The sequence below is a fragment of the Hyla sarda genome, chromosome 12 (assembly GCF_029499605.1).
Source record: "Hyla sarda isolate aHylSar1 chromosome 12, aHylSar1.hap1, whole genome shotgun sequence".
Lineage (NCBI taxonomy): Eukaryota > Metazoa > Chordata > Amphibia > Anura > Hylidae > Hyla > Hyla sarda.
The window spans coordinates 23914791-23932367 of NC_079200.1; the positions used below are offsets into that span (position 1 = coordinate 23914791).

The window sequence follows — 17577 nt, forward strand, 5'->3', positions numbered from 1 at the left end:
GATGTATTTCTTGCTTAATAATGTCATCCTGTTCCTAAATTCATGGACAATACTTTCTTGTTCGTGAGTTTACCAATATGTATGTCTGTCCAATGAAGTTTAAGTACTCATATTGAACAAACAACAAGTACTCATATTGGTATAAAAAAAAAAAATAATAATAATACTAAGTTTATTCAGAGCTTGCAAGGACATTTTCATGCACAAAGACTCTCTTATTGTGTCTTAATACAACATGACAAAATGACATTTGGAAATTATGCCTAGGACTGTTTCAGAACTTTCAGTACTTCGTCCCTCTGCCTTAGGGGACGGTCGTTGAGGTTTGTGGTGTACGTTGTAGCGTACCTTGTGTGGTAAGTCCCCAAAGTCAGAGTTCCTGCATACAGGTAGGATCCTCCTAGTGGGATAACCCCTGGTCGCCTCTTCCTTCTTTAATTTTGGTGTTTGGTGTATATAATTTGTATATAATTTATATATATGTATAGTACTTCCAGGACCTGACTACTAAGCCTACTGTTAGGTTAAGTTTAAGGACCTTTTAAGTCACGTGAGTGGGTCACATGGTGTACCACAATGCTTTGTGAAAGGACTGTCAGTTGATGGGAACCAATAAGCTATGAGTCTGCCCCTTGCCATATAAGGGCGCTGTTACCCAATCAAGACTCTTTCCCTTGGGATATGACAGCGATCGGAGCTCCGCGCATACCTTCAAGACAAATCTAGGCCTGAAGCCTGCTAACTTAAGCCGAATACAAAACCGTGAGTTCAACTAAACTCAATCCTAAATCTACGTGACTACTGAACCTAAAACCAAACCCTAAATTCAGTGGAACTCAGAGCTTATTCCCTATAAGGTCCCAACCAACTGTGAGGAACTTAGAGTCCGGTCCTCTGTAAAGACTGTTACTGCTGTTAACGTGCATAAAAGTTGCAGTAAAGTTATTTCCAGTTTACTAAACCTCCGGTTGTGGACAATCCTTTATTCCTCCCTATCGTTCATGGGACGGGTGGCAGTAGGATATATACATATAGAGGAAGAACCCGCACCCTGGCGTCATGACAGTTAAGGGTTAATCCAACACCTTTTCATCACTGCACAGCTACACCCTTTCTACCCTACATCCCCACAAGCTCACCACATAGCGTCTGAATAGCACAACCTGGATTTGACTGAAGCATGAGAAGACCATATAGTGGCTGAATGGCACAGCCTGGAGGTGGCTGAAGCATGAGGAGACCATATAGTGGCTGAATGACACAGCCTGGATTTGGCTGAAGCATGAGGAGACCATATAGTGGCTGAATGGCACAGCCTGGAGGTGGCTGAAGCACGAGGAGACTAGTGTTGAGCGGCATAGGCCATATTCGAATTCGCGAATATTCGCGAATATATGGACGAATATTCGTCATATATTCGCGTATATTCGCATATTCGATATAATCTCGTTTTATTTCCGCATATGCGAAAATTCGCGTATGCGAAAAGTATCATATGTGAAAATTCGCATATGCGAAAATTAGCATATGCGATTTTTCGTATATGCGAATTTTCGCACGCCAGTCTCACACAGTAGTATTACAGCCTTCTTTACACCACACAAGCTGGAAGCAGAGAGGGGTGATCACTGTGATGTGTACTGTGAAGAAAAAAACAAAAAAAAACGAATATTCGTAATTACGGATATATAGCGCTATATTCGCGAAATTCGCGAATTCGCGAATATGCGATATTCGCGAATAATATTCGAATTGCGAATATTCGCGAGCAACACTAGAGGAGACCATATAGTGGCTGAATGGCACAGTCTGGAGTTTGTGGCAGCATGAAGAGAGCATATAGTGGCTGAATGGCACAGCCTGGAGGTGACTGAAGCATGAGGAGGCCATATAGTAGTGGCTGAATGGCACAGCCTGGAGGTGGCTGACGCATGAGGAGGCCATATAGTGGCTGAATGACTGCCTGGAGTTTGTAGCAGCATGGGGAGACCACATAGTGTCTGAATGGCACAACCTGGATTTGGCTGAAGCATGAGGAGACCATATAGTGGCTGAATGGCACAGCCTGGAGTTGGCTGAAGCATAAGAAGACCATATAGTGGCTGAATGGCACAGCCTGGAGGTGGCTGAAGCATGAGGAGACCATATAGTGCCTGAATGGCACAGCCTGGAGTTGGCTGAAGCATGAGAAGAGACCATATAGTGGCTGAATGAGACAGCCTGGAGGTAGCAGCAGCAGCATCAGGAGTCCTGAAAGTGACCCGGTGACAAAGTGGTGTGGTGAGTGGCAATACCAGTACCTGGTGACGAAGGTGGGTGAAAAAAGGTCTGATGGGGAGGAATGTTTAACTGGGGAGCAGCACCTTAAATCTGTTTGGCACTATCCATAATTATGCATACAAAGAATGCCCAAAATATAAGATCCAACGCATTAGGTATAAAACTAACAAGAGAGATAGGCGTATGTAGATCAAATTTTTTTTTAACTTTTATTGAACATATATGCATAAAAAAACATACATTTAAAATCATTAAAAGAAGAGAAGTTTGAATACATAATAACAGAGACAGGTCTGCAAATATGCAGAATGGGAGGTCTGCAAGACATGTAACTACACAAGTATATAAGCTGAACAAGCATGCAGCATATCAATGTAGACTTAATACCCAATAATACTGCAGTTAAAAAGTATAAAGCTAATACAGTAATAAGGGTATACAGTAGAGATGAGCGAACTTACAGTAAATTCGATTCGTCACGAACTTCTCAGCTCGGCGGTTGCTGACTTTTCCTGCATAAATTAGTTCAGCTTTCCGGTGCTACGGTGGGCTGGAAAAGGTGGATACAGTCCTAAGAAAGAGTCTCATAGGAATGTATCCACCGTTTCCAGCCCACGGGAGCACCTGAAAGCTGAACTAATTTATGCAGGAAAAGTCAGCAACCGCCGAGCCGAGAAGTTCGCGACGAATCGAATTTATTGTAAGTTCGCTCATCTCTAGTATACAGGTATCACCTAGTGGAAGCACAGTAAGACCTCCAACACCACCCAACGTTTTGCGTTGTCTGCTTCTTCCGGGGCGTAATCACAGGGAGGGAATGGACCTTCCTTTTGTATTATGGACACCCAATCAATGTGTCCCACGTGCATATACGTCATAGTGCAGAGAAAACGGGACCAATAGCGGTGTGTACATAATCACCGCCGCAAGAGTTCAGCTGAAAATAAAAAATTTGGGATAACATCAGCATTTTAGTGAAAAAAAAATCAAATTTTTTTTCATTTTCACGTCCAACTTTAATGAAAATTCGTCAAACAGCGGTTGGGTATAAATGCTCACTCACTTATTAAGTTTCTTGAGGGATGTAGTTTCCAAAATGGCGTCTGATTGGGGTCTGATTTATTTTATTTTTTTCATTTATGTCAGAACCGCTGCAACTTTCAGCTACCCCTGTCCAAATCACCAATTTAGGCCTCAAATGTACATAGTGCGCGCTCACTCCTGAGCCCTGTTTTGCGCCCGCAGAACATTTTACATCCACATATGGGGTATTTCTGTGCTCATGAGAAATTCAGCTACAAATTTTGTGGGTCTTTTTCTCTTTTTACCTCTTGTGAAATGAAAAGTATGGGGTAACACCAGCATGTTAGTGTAAACATTTTTATTTTTTACACTAACATGCTGGTGTAGCCCCCTACTTTTCCTTTTAATAAGGGGTAAAAAGGAGAAAAAGTCCCCCAAAATTTATAACGCAATTGCTCCCGAATACGGAAATACCCCATATGTGGTCTTGAAATACGACAGGGCTCTGGAGTGAGAAATCCCTGCGCATTTGAGGCCTAAATTAGGGATGTGCATGGGGGCGGACCTGGATGCAAGCATGGCGTTTGCCTCCTCCACCATAAATACCCTACGGCAGTGTTTCCCAAACAGGGTGTCTCCAGCTGTTGCAAAACTTCCAGTATGCCTGGACAGGCAATGGCTGTCCGGCAATGCTGGGAGTTGTAGTTTTTGCAACAGCTGGAGGCTCCATTTAGGAAACAGTGCAGTATGAGAAGTTTTTCCATTTTATTGGGGGTACCTGTGTAAGGGTGTGTGTATATGTAGTGTTTTAGTCATTATTTTGTGTAGTGTTTTTTGGGTGCATTCACACGGGCGGGGGTTTACAGCGAGTTTTCCGCTGGGAGATTGAGCTGCAGCAGAAAATTTGCCACAGCTCAAACTTGCAGCGGGAAACTCACTATAAACCCCCACCCGTGTGAATGTACCCTGGTGGGCAAACATCCAGTTGTTGCAAAACTGCAACTCCCAGCATGCACTGACAGACCATACATACTGGGAGTTGTATTTTTACATCAGCTGGAGGCACACTAGTGGGGTCTGTTACCTAACTCAGTGTTTCCCCACCAGTGTCCCTCCAGCTGTTGCAAAACTACAACTTCAAGCATGCACGGTCTGTCAATGCATGCTGGGAGTTGTAGTTTTGCAACAGCTGGAGGCACACGGGTGGGAAAACACTGAGTTAGCTAACAGACCCTAATTCAGTGTTTCCCCATCAATGTGCCTCCAGCTGTTACAAAACTACAACTCCCGGCATGCACTGACAGCCGAAGGGCATGCCGAGAGTTGCAGTTATGCAACCGCTGGAGGGACACAGTTTGGAGACCACTGTGTAGTGGTCTCCAAACTGTGGCCCTCCAGATGTTTTAAGACTACAAATCTGTCCAGGCATGCTGTGAGTTGTAGTTTGGCAACATCTGAACTTGCATGCTCAGAATTGTAGTTTGGCAGCATCTGGAGGGCCACAGTTTGGAGACCACTGTGTAGTAGTTTCCAAACTGTGGCCCTCCAGATGTTTCAAAACTACAAATCTGTCCAGGCATGTTGGGAGTTGTAGTTTGGCAACATCTGAACTTGCATGCTGATAATTGTAGTTTTGCAGCATCTGGACCTTCAGATGTTGCAGAATTACAACTCCCAGCATGCCTGGACTCTCTGGGCATCCTGAGAATTGTAGTTTTGCAACATCTGGAGGATCACAATTTGGAGACCACTATATAGTGGTCTCCAAACTGTAGCCCTCCAGATGTTGCAAAACGACAACTCCCAGCATGCCCAGACAACCAAAGCCTCGGATGGCTGCTGATAGATATCAGCAGTCATCCTGTTCCGATCACCGCCCTGTGTGCGGCGGAACCTGTACGCCCTTGATCCCCAACAGGTTAAAAAAAAAACAGAAATTTGCCAGTTTTTCACAATATTTTGCAGATTTTCACCAAAAAATGCTGCATGTGTCAACAAAAAAATGCACCACTTATATAAAGTACAATATGTCACGAAAAAAACTATCTCAGAATCGCTCCGCTGAGAAAAAGCGTTCTGAAGTTATTACCATTTACAGAGACCCATGTCAAATAAAAAAAATTGTATAACAATGGGTCCGTCCTTAAGGGGTTAAAATGACTGTAACAGAAACTGTACAACAAAGACAATGCAGTGTGAACTGAGCCCTTACCATAGAGATGTGTTCAGCGCTGAAAGGGTGTGTGTGATTCCAGCTCTGGAGGGGGCGGAGTCAATTAATTAAGGAGTCTTAAAGGACATATCCGGTGCTCACTTTTCTTATTGTATCCGTTCCGGGCTGCAAAAAAAAAGAAAATAAGCTTTCTCTTGCCTGCCTACGCTCCCCCGTTGCTCCGGTACAGGTGTTCGGTCCCCGGGCTGTATTCTTCTTACTTCCTGTTAGCCCGACACGTCACACGGAGCTTCAGCCTATCACTGGCCGAGGCGGGACATGGCTGCGGCCGGCTGAAGCTCCGTGTGACGTTCCGGGCTAACAGGAAGTAAGAAAAATACAGCCCGGGGACCGAACACCTGTACCGGAGCTCCGGGGGAGCCTAGGCAGGTAAGAGAAAAAATGTTTTATTTTATTTTTCAGCCCGGAACGGATAAAATAAGAAAAGTGAGCACCGGACATCTCCTTTAATACAGCTGCTCCAGTGCAGCCCAGGTTACCTGGAGGAGGTGAGGACAGGTGTCACTAAAATTTTGGAGGGAAACTGCAAGGAGTGTTTGTGGACAAAGTAAGTGAACCTTGTGGTGTAATGGGGGACAATTTCACAGCATTTTCTGTGCTTTACTGCACATCCATGTAGTATCAGTGATGAGCACATTGGCCCCCGATCCCCCAGGAGTTTGTTGCTTGGTGCACATTGTATTGGCGGCCATGTTCTCAGCTAGGGTTGCCACCCTGCCGGTATTTTACCGGCACAGCCTGTATTTTCATCTACATTCCGGGCTGTGCCGGTAAGTTTGGATGAAAAATACCGGCCATGCAATGGCCAGTATTTTTCATTCACTGACAGGGGCGGACAGAGCAGCATCCCCAGAAGAGCACTTCTTTCATGACCGGCAACTACATTTTGTCTGTGACCTGCAGGCTGCCGCACTACAGTTTCAGCCCCCGACACAAAGCCCACTGACTGTCCGGCCGTACAATGCCCAGGTCTGACACCACCAGCCTGTGACAGGGAGAGCTCCGTGCGATGACAGGAAGAGATTGTACAGTGCTGGGGAGGGGACGTGCACCTCCTGTCTCCTCTCTCCCCCTCCCCCGCCTTCTCTCTGCCGTGCAGTCTTACAACCCTCCATAGGCAGAGCAGGGAGGGGAGAGGAGGAGAGACCGTGTATCCTGTCTCCTCTGCAGCGCAGGGCGGGTGAGTGTCTGTGTGTATATGTGTCTGTGTTTACATGTGTCTGTGTTTACATGTGTCTGTGTCTGTGTATATATGTGTGTGTGTGTGTATATATGTGTGTGTGTGTATATATGTGTGTGTGGGGGGGGGGGGAAGCTGCCTAATCTGGGGGACAACTATGCTCGTAATCTGGGGGACAACTATGCTGTCTAATCTGGGGGACAACTGTGCTCCTAATTTGGGGGACAACTATGCTCCTAATCTGGGGGACAACTGTGCTCCTAATCTGGGTTACATCTATGCTGCCTACTCTGGGGGACAACTGTGCTGCCTAATCTGGGGGACAACTATGCTGCCTAATCTGGGGGACAACTGTGCTGCCTAATCTGGGGGACAACTATGTTGCCTAATCTGGGGGACAACTATGCTCCTAATCTGGGGGACAACTATGCTCCTAATCTGGGGGACAACTATGCTCCTAATCTGGGGGACAATTATGCTGCCTAATCTGGGGGACAACTATGCTGCCTGATCAGGGGGACAACTATGCTGCCTAATCTGGGGGACAACTATGCTCCTAATCTGGGGGACAACTATGCTCCTAATCTGGGGGACAACTATGCTCCTAATCTGGGGGACAACTATACTGATCTGGGGGACAACTATTCTCCTAATCTGGGGGACAACTATGCTGCCTAATATGGGGGACAACTATACTGATCTGGGGGACAACTATACTGATTTGGGGGACAACTATGCTCCTAATATGGGGGACAACTATACTGATCTGGGGGACAACTATGCTCCTAATCTGGGGGACAACTATGCTGCCTGATCTGGGGGACAACTATGCTGCCTACTCTGGGGGACAGCTATGCTCCTAATCTGGGGGACAACTGTGCTGCCTAATCTGGGGGACAACTACGCTGCCTAATCTGGGGGACAACTATGCTCCTTATCTGGGGGACAACTATGCTCCTAATCTGGGGGACAACTATGCTCCTTATCTGGGGGACAACTATGCTCCTAATCTGGGGGACAACTATGCTGCCTAATCTGGGGGACAACTATGCTGCCTGATCAGGGGGACAACTATGCTGCCTAATCTGGGGGACAACTATGCTCCTAATCTGGGGGACAACTATACTGATCAGGGGGACAACTATGCTGCCTAATCTGGGGGACAACTATGCTCCTAATCTGGGGGACAACTATACTGATCTGGGGGACAACTATGCTCCTAATCTGGGGGACAACTATGCTGCCTAATCTGGGGGAAAACTGTACTGATCTGGGGGACAACTATACTGATCTGGGGGACAACTATGCTCCTAATATGGGGGACAACTATGCTGCCTAATCTGGGGGACAACTATGCTCCTAATCTGGGGGACAACTATGCTCCTAATCTGGGGGACAATTATGCTGCCTAATCTGGGGGACAACTATGCTGCCTGATCAGGGGGACAACTATGCTGCCTAATCTGGGGGACAACTATGCTCCTAATCTGGGGGACAACTATGCTCCTAATCTGGGGGACAACTATACTGATCTGGGGGACAACTATTCTCCTAATCTGGGGGACAACTATGCTGCCTAATATGGGGGACAACTATACTGATCTGGGGGACAACTATACTGATTTGGGGGACAACTATGCTCCTAATATGGGGGACAACTATACTGATCTGGGGGACAACTATGCTCCTAATCTGGGGGACAACTATGCTGCCTGATCTGGGGGACAACTATGCTGCCTACTCTGGGGGACAGCTATGCTCCTAATCTGGGGGACAACTGTGCTGCCTAATCTGGGGGACAACTACGCTGCCTAATCTGGGGGACAACTATGCTCCTTATCTGGGGGACTACTATGCTCCTAATCTGGGGGACAACTATGCTCCTTATCTGGGGGACAACTATGCTCCTAATCTGGGGGACAACTATGCTGCCTAATCTGGGGGACAACTATGCTGCCTGATCAGGGGGACAACTATGCTGCCCAATCTGGGGGACAACTATGCTCCTAATCTGGGGGACAACTATACTGATCAGGGGGACAACTATGCTGCCTAATCTGGGGGACAACTATGCTCCTAATCTGGGGGACAACTATACTGATCTGGGGGACAACTATGCTCCTAATCTGGGGGACAACTATGCTGCCTAATCTGGGGGAAAACTATACTGATCTGGGGGACAACTATACTGATCTGGGGGACAACTATGCTCCTAATATGGGGGACAACTATGCTGCCTGATCTGGGGGACAACTATGCTCCTAATCTGGGGGACAACTATGCTGCCTAATCTGGGGGACAACTGTGCTCCTAATCTGGGGGACAACTGTGCTCCTAATCTGGGTTACATCTATGATGCCTAATCTGGGGGACAACTATGCTGCCTACTCTGGGGGACAGCTATGCTCCTAATCTGGGGGACAACTGTGCTGCCTAATCTGGGGGACAACTATGCTGCCTAATCTGGGGGACAACTATGCTCCTAATCTGGGGGACAACTATGCTCCTAATCTGGGGGACAACTATGCTCCTAATCTGGGGGACAACTATGCTGCCTAATCTGGGGGACAACTATGCTGCCTGATCAGGGGGACAACTATGCTGCCTAATCTGGGGGACAACTATGCTCCTAATCTGGGGGACAACTATACTGATCTGGGGGACAACTATGCTCCTAATCTGGGGGACAACTCTGCTGCCTAATCTGGGGGACAACTATACTGATCTGGGGGACAACTATACTGATCTGGGGGACAACTATGCTCCTAATCTGGGGGACAACTATGCTGCCTACTCTGGGGGACAACTATGCTCCTAATATGGGGGGACAACTATACTGATCTGGGGGACAACTATGCTCCTAATCTGGGGGACAACTATGCTCCCTGATCTGGGGGACAACTATGCTCCCTGATCTGGGGGACAACTATGCTGCCTACTCTGGGGGACAGCTATGCTCCTAATCTGGGGGACAACTGTGCTGCCTAATCTGGGGGACAACTATGCTGCCTAATCTGGGGGACAACTATGCTCCTAATCTGGGGGACAACTATGCTCCTAATCTGGGGGACAACTATGCTCCTAATCTGGGGGACAACTATACTGATCTGGGGGACAACTATGCTCCTAATCTGGGGGACAACTATGCTCCTAATCTGGGGGACAACTATACTGATCTGGGGGACAACTATACTGATCTGGGGGACAACTATGCTCCTAATATGGGGGACAACTATGGTGCGTGATCTGTGGGACAACTATGCTGCCTGATCTGGGGAAAAACTACCCGGCCCTCCACAATCTTTTTAGTTTCTCATGTGGCCCCATGGGATAAATAATTGCCCACCCAATTCCTCCTCAACCCCGGACATTCCTAACCTGGAGCCGCCCGGGGAAAGGAGAAAGTGAAGACAAGAGACTGGTGAGACCTCTCTGCAAAATTGTGTATTTAATGCAGTGTTTCCCAACCAGGGTGCCTCCAGCTGTTGCAAAACTATTACTCCCAGCATGCCCAGACAACCTTTGGCTGTCCGGGCATGCTGGGAGTTGTAATTTTGCAATAGCTGGAGGCACCCTGGTTGGGAAACACTGATTTAATGTTTTAATGTGTGAAACTATCTGCTGCGCTCTGTATCTAATCCTGTCATGTGTGATACTGTCTGCTGAGCCTGTATATCCAAATCTGTCATGTGGGATATGAGCCTGTGTATCTAATCCTGTCATGTGCGATACTGCCTGATGAGCCTGTGTATCTAATCCTGTCATGTGCGATACTGTCTGCTGATGCAGAGAGTTGCAAGGACTTCTCAATGGGGAGTAGCCTCTGTAGGGGTGGAGGAAAGGGGGTACAGAAGGTGATAAACACTCTTTGGGGGGAGATGACAGGACCTCTGTGGAAGGACAGAGGCACAAAGTGACAGGCAAGCAGTCTTCTTACCTGAGACCGCTATGTAGCCTGTCCTTAGGGATACCTTGGCATGAACTGCTGTCTTCACTGCACTGGCAGACATCTGGGCTCCCTCCACCAAAGCCCTCCTAAGATAGCTCCCCCTCCACAAAGGTAGACATGCACATTGCATCACTGTGGGGCTGAGAAGAGAAGAGGCAGAAGTAGCTAAGGCCTCATAAAGTAGTTAATAAGCAGCTGTTATCCCTTAGCTGCTTCAACATAGCCTAATGTCTACAGCCACCATTAACCTTTGGCCGCTCTTTGTGAATCCAAACCTTTCTGTGCTGTGGATGAGTGGTAGACTTTTGTTCCTGCTAAGGCTTTTTACATTGAAGGAGCTACCTAAACATGACTTGTTGCATGAAAAATTACCAGTTACCAGTATGGCACCATGTTGAACTAGCTATAATTAGCTAACCCTGAATCAGTTAAATATTGATGTAGTATCTTACTGCTTCAGTGTTAGCATCTTCCAGAGTAGTAGAATTGCTGTAGTCCTGTCAGTAGCTACTGAAGCATGATTTGTTGCATTGAAAACTTGGTGGGGGTCATCAGTGTGGCCCCATGTGGAAGAAGCTATAATTCATTAGCCTTTTTAATTGATTTATATTACTAAGCCTCTAAAGAATGGCTAGTGTCTAGAAAGTGTAGGTAGATAATTCAATAACTTTACTGTTTTTGTTCTTTTAGGTAAAAAAAAAAGTTGATTCTACTGCCTGAAATGGATCTAAGAAAAATCTTCAACTTATTCGGTTAGTGCTGTAATTGTAAAGTTCTCACTCATGGTTACTTGCTCCTGCTGTGAAGTTCTCACTATACGATAAGCCCTGCAACCGTGCGGCTCTGTGCCTTGGGGGCCTCTTGCCGTGCTGCTCTGTGCCTTGGGGTCCTCTCGCCGCGCGGCTCTGTGACTTGGGGGCCTCTCGCCGCGCGGCTCTGTGACTTGGGGGCCTCTCGCCGCGCGGCTCTGTGCCTTGGGGTCCTCTCGCCGCGCGGCTCTGTGACTTGGGGGCCTCTCGCCGTGCGGCTCTGTGGCCTTGGGGGGCCTCTCGCCGTGCGGCTCTGTGTCCTTGGGGGGCCTCTCGCCGTGCGGCTCTGTGGCCTTGGGGGGCCCCTCGCCGTGCGGCTCTGTGGTCTCTGGTTGGTGTATGTAGCAATAATCGCTAGTTAAACCTATATGATGATGCTAATTATTTTTTTACTTACATTACACTGGTTCTGTTACTTTATCTTTTCAAGCAGTTGATTCCTATATACTTGCATTGAGGGGGCTTGGCCATGACTAAGAGCGCTTGCAGCGCTTGAAACGCGTTACTTGTTCCTTCCTTGTCCTATGGATTAAACCCGATTTTATCTGCATTGAGCTGGTTCCAATCTCCTTCATTTTCCCATTGGCTGGTGCCGTCCAGCGCCTGGATCCGTGCTCTACTGTTTGGGGCGGGGTGAGCTGGCTCTTACCTTGTTTGCCTTTTAATTATTTTTTTACTTACATTACACTGGTTCTGTTACTTTATCTTTTCAAGCAGTTGATTCCTATATACTTGCATTGAGGGGGCTTGGCCATGACGTCATGGCGCTGCCCGCTCCAAGTGTTGGGGAGCGCTGGGGAAGCGGAGTACCTCCTTTTAAACCTGAAGAATCCTTATTGATGATATATAACTAAGTATCTAAAGAATAGTGACTAGGTAGACAGCCAATCCTACGATCACAGCTCCTCTATTTAAAAATGGCAGTAGGAGTAGCTTTTCATATTGTACTGATGCATATTTCAATAACTTACTGGTTTTTTTTCTCTTGTAGGTTAATTCTTCTGCCTGGTGTGGATCAAAGAGCCTTAAACAATGTTTTTGCTGAAGGGAGCTGGCCACAATATCCTTTTAATTTTTATAGAAGTGTTGTAATTGTAAAGTTCTGTCACTCATGGTTACTTGCTCCTACTGTGGTGTTTTACTATACAGAAAGCCCTGCCAGTGTGCTGCCCAGGTGAATATGCTGATCCTCTGCATAACATGACTAAGCATGGAGGAGCTTGAAACATACACTCGGCATCCCCCCCCCCCCATAGGCATATAAAGGTGCAGTGGTGGACTCGGAGGAGGTGCATGGTCACATTCTTCTCCATGCTTGGCCATGTTTAAAGGACGAGTTTGAATGGATGCGGGGCTTCTTGTATAGTGAAAACAGGGCACAGCAGGAGAAAGTAACTTGAATGGAACTTTACAACTGCAACCCTCTTAACGTACTGTTCTAGTCGCTGAATCAGCATAGGACATACTCCTGGCCATAATCTTATGGTAAGTACTTTCTTCTAGTAGAATGGCAGTACAAAGCTATTCCATTATCACTTGAAGGCATAACTGTTCATAAGCCCCCCCCCTCCTTATGGATCCAAACCTGTGTGCTGGTGGACCAGTGGTAGACTGCTTTGTTTTTTATTGAAGTAGCATATTTACAGCAGCAGTACAAAGCTATTCCATTATCACTTGAAGGCATAATGGTTTATAAGCCCCCCCCCCCCCCCCCCCTTATGGAGCCAAACCTTTTTGTGCTGGTGGACCAGTAGTAGTCTGCTGTTTATGGTTGGTTATCCTCCGAATGAATTGGAGATGAGCAGTGTGTTGGCTTCCTTTAGACTAACTCATAGGGTTAGTTGTAACGGCCTTGGTGATACTGTAAGGTAACTGAATGTAATCTTTTTTTTCCCAGATTCTCACCGGGGAGTAGGGGGAGAACTTGGCATTCCTGCACTTACTGTTCTGTGTAGTGGAAAACCATCACTTATGAAGAACTCTAACATGGAGACATGGCTGGATACTGATTTGCAAACTTTAAAAAAATTTATTGATATTTTTTTGTTAAATTTTTTGGTATGACATTGCATCTCAATTTCTTCTATGAAATGGTTTTTGAATCCTCTTCTGTAAAATATGTATTTATACTGTTTGGTAAATAAAAGTTTGTCAAATTTTAAGAACTTCTTGCTTTTTCTTGTGTTGGCTGGAGTACTAGGAGTCATTTTTTGGGGGAGATGGTCGGCAGGCTCCTCTGAGAATAGCTCTTGCACAACCAGAGATAGGGTTGAATTAAATTGAAAGCTGCATATTAGCATGTGCCATAAAATAACTGAGAAAGTAGTTAACATGGAATTATTTTATTTGTTTCAATACATTTTGAATGGGTTGTCTGATGCCGCTGAGCTTAAGGATGCAGGGTGTACAGGTATGCCCTTGCATCCTGGTACCTAAAGGGGTACTCTGCCCCTATCTCCCTGCAGCACTTGGCGTTCGTTTAGAATGCCAGCTGCACCGCCAGAGGCTCGTGACATCATGACCATGCCACTTTGGGGCATCACACCATGCCCCCTCAATGCAAGTCTATGGGACTCCCATAGATGTGCATTGAGATGGCATGGCCGTGAGGTCAAAAGCCTCCGGCGCCGCATTGCTAGTCATCCGGATGAATGGGGTGCCGTAGCAGAGATCGCGGCATCCCAGCGGAAGAACCCCCATGATCAGGAATCTTATACTCTATTCTTTGGGAGTAAAAAGGGGCGGAGTACCACTTTAAAGCACCAGGGCGTACCTATACGCCCTGATACATAAAAGGGGTACTCCGGTGGAAAACTATGTTTAAAAAATCGACTGATGCCAAAGTTAAACAGACATGTAAATTCTATTTAAAAATCTTAATCCTTCCAGTACTTATCAGCTGCTGTATACTACACAGGAAGTTCTTTTCTTTTTTGAATTTCTCTTGTCGGTCAGTGCTCCCTGCTGACACCTCTGTCCATGTCAGGAACTGTCCAGAGCAGGAGAGGTTTGCTATGGGGATTTGCTCCTACTCTGGACAGTTTCTGGCACCAGTTGATTTAAAAAAAATAAAAAATAAAAAAAAAATCCACTGGAGTACCCCTTTAGGGTACGTTCACACATACTGGATCCTGTGCAGATTTGATGCACAGGATTTGTAACTGCCAATTAGAATCTGATCAGTCATTTAGTTTACATTGAAATTTGCAGCAGAAAATCCTGTACATCAAATCTGTGAATGTACCCTTAACCTCTTAAGGACCAAGTCTATTTTCACCTTAAGGACCAGAGCGTTTTTTGCACATCTGACCACTGTCACTTTAAGCATTAATAACTCTGGGATGCTTTTACTTTTCATTATGATTCAGAGATTGTTTTTTCATGACATATTCTACTTTGGTAGTAGTAAAATTTTGTCAATACTTGCATCCTTTCTTGGTGAAAAATTTCAAAATTTTATGAAAAAAATTGAAAATATAGAATGTCTACTTTGTTTGCATCATAAAGTTGACGTTTTCACTTTGGGAAGACATCAGAGGGTTTCAAAGTTCAGCAGCAATTTTCCAAAGTTTCACCAAATTTTCATTAAATGGAGGAAAAAGATAAATCTGCAGGTTCTCGGCGCAAACAGTCTCATAAAATCAGTTAGTGACATGCAGAAGAAAAGTCCATTTATTACGGTAGGTAGCCAATACAAACGAGTTTCGAGGCCTTCACTAGCCTCTTTCTCAATGTTAAAATATGGCATATGCCTATGCCATATTGTAACATTGATAAAGAGGTTAGTGAAGGCCTTGAAACGTGTTTGTATTGGCTACCTACCGTAATAAATGGACTTTTCTTCTACATGTCACTAGCTGTGATTTTTATGAGACGGTTTGCGCCGAGAACCCGTGGATATTCTTTTTCCTCAATTTTGATGTTTTTACATTTGGCTGAGGACCCCTGACTGCCAAAACCACGGTGGCTGCACAGACATTCCAACGCTGTTACTGGTGGGTGTCTTGTCTGGCACACAACCACAAAAGGTGAGCGAGATTGTCCCTATCCCATATTTATATGGATGGTATTTTCTCACTATCTAGACTATCCCATGAGAAGCTCTGCTTTTTTTTTTTTTGACACATTCAAAAAATTTTCAGGGACCAGTTCAGTTTTGAAGTGGATTTGAAGGGCCTTCATATTAGAAATGCCCCACAAATGACACCATAATAAAAACTGCACACCTCAAAGTATTCAAAATGGCATTCAGTAAGCGTGTTAACCCTTAAGGTGTTTTACAGGAATAGCAGCAAAGTGAAGGAGAAAATTCAAAATCGAAATTTTTTTTTTTACACTCGTGTTCTTGTAGATCCAGTTTTTGAATTTTTACAAGTGGTAAAAGGAGAGAAATCTTCCTAAAATTTGTAACCCAATTTCTCTCACGTAAGGCAATACCTCATGTGTATGTAAAGTTCTCTGGGTGCTCTACAAGGCTCAGAAGGGAAGGAGAGTTTTTCTGAAATGGTTTTTGGGGGGACATGTCACATTTAGGTAGACTCTATGGTGCCAGAACAGCAAAAAAAACACGTGGCATACTAGTTTGGAAACTACACCCCTCAAGGAATATAACAATGGGTACAGTGAGCCTTAACACCCCACAGGTGTTTCACAACACCTCGTTAAAGTTTGAGGTTTAAATGAAAGTTTTTATTTTTTTTTTACACTAAATTGCTGGTGTTACCCCGAATTTTGCATTTTTACTAGGGGTAATAGGAGAAAATACCTCCCAAAATTTGTAACCCCATCTCTTCTGAGTATGAAAATACACCATTTGTGGATGTAAAGTGCACTGCGGGCGCACTACAGTGCTCAGAAGAGGAGTCACATCTGGCTTTTGGAAAGCAAATTTAGCTGTGTTGGTTTTTGGGGTCATGTCCCATTTAGGAAGCCCCTATGGTACCAGGACAGCAAAAACAATGGCATACAGGGTGGGCTATTTATATGGATACACCTTAATAAAAAAGGGTATGGTAGGTCATATTAACTTCCTGTTTGTGGTACATTAGTATATGTGAGGGGGGAAACTCTTCAAGATGGGTGGTGACCATGGTGGCCATTTTGAATCCAACTTTAGTTTTTTTTCAATAGGGAGAGGGTCACGTGACACATCAAACTTATTGGGAATTTCACAAGAAAAACAATGATGTGCTTGGTTTTAACCTAACTTTATTCTTTCATGAGTTATTTACAAGTTTCTGACCACTTATAAAATGTGTTCAATGTGCTGCCCATTGTGTTGGATTGTCAATGCCACCCTCTCCCACTCTTCACACACTGATAGCAACACCACAGGAGAAATGCTAGCACAGGCTTCCAGTATCTGTATACACTGCTATATACTACTATATACACCGCAGGAGAAATGCTAGCACAGTCTTCCAGTATCCGTATACACTGCTATATACTACTATATACACCACAGGAGAAATGCTAGCACAGGCTTCCAGTATCCGTATACACCTCTATATACTACTATATAGACCACAGGAAAAATGCTAGCACAGGCTTCCAGTATCCATATACACTGCTATATACTACTATATACACCGCAGGAGAAATGCTAACACAGGCTTCCAGTATCCGTATACACTGCTATATACTACTATATACACCGCAGGAAAAATGCTAGCACAGGCTTCCAGTATCCATATACACTGCTATATACTACTATATACACCGCAGGAGAAATGCTAGCACAGGCTTTCACTATCCGTAGTTTCAGGTGCTGCAGAATGGACAAAACAAAAATTGGAACAGGACCCTCAGTTTATGCAGAAGATTTTGTTCAGTGATGAGGAAACTTTTATGTGAATGGTGAAGTTAACAAACAAAACCACCGCTATTGGTCTGACACTAACCCACATTGGATAGATCCCTCCAAGACTGTTGGAACACAAAAATTGATGGTATGGTGTGGTATATAGGGTACAAAGATAGTGGGGCCATTCTTCATCAATGGAAACCTCAAGGCCACTGGATATGTGAAATTGTTCCATGATGATGAGTTTCCCTCTTTATGCACTGAAGCTGCACGTTCCCTGAGTTTTTCCAGCAAGATGGT

At 45.3% G+C, this 17577-nt stretch overlaps 1 long non-coding RNA gene across 1 annotated transcript in view; it reads right to left on the minus strand.

The window, feature by feature from the left end:
• Window positions 1-2988: 2988 nt before the first annotated feature.
• The window catches only part of LOC130296948 (uncharacterized), a 68310-nt gene continuing 53721 nt past the window's right edge, over window positions 2989-17577 (minus strand). Inside the window, exon 3 of the long non-coding RNA XR_008849345.1 lies at window positions 2989-3217. This is a non-coding gene — a long non-coding RNA (uncharacterized LOC130296948). The remainder of the gene's footprint in view (window positions 3218-17577) is intronic.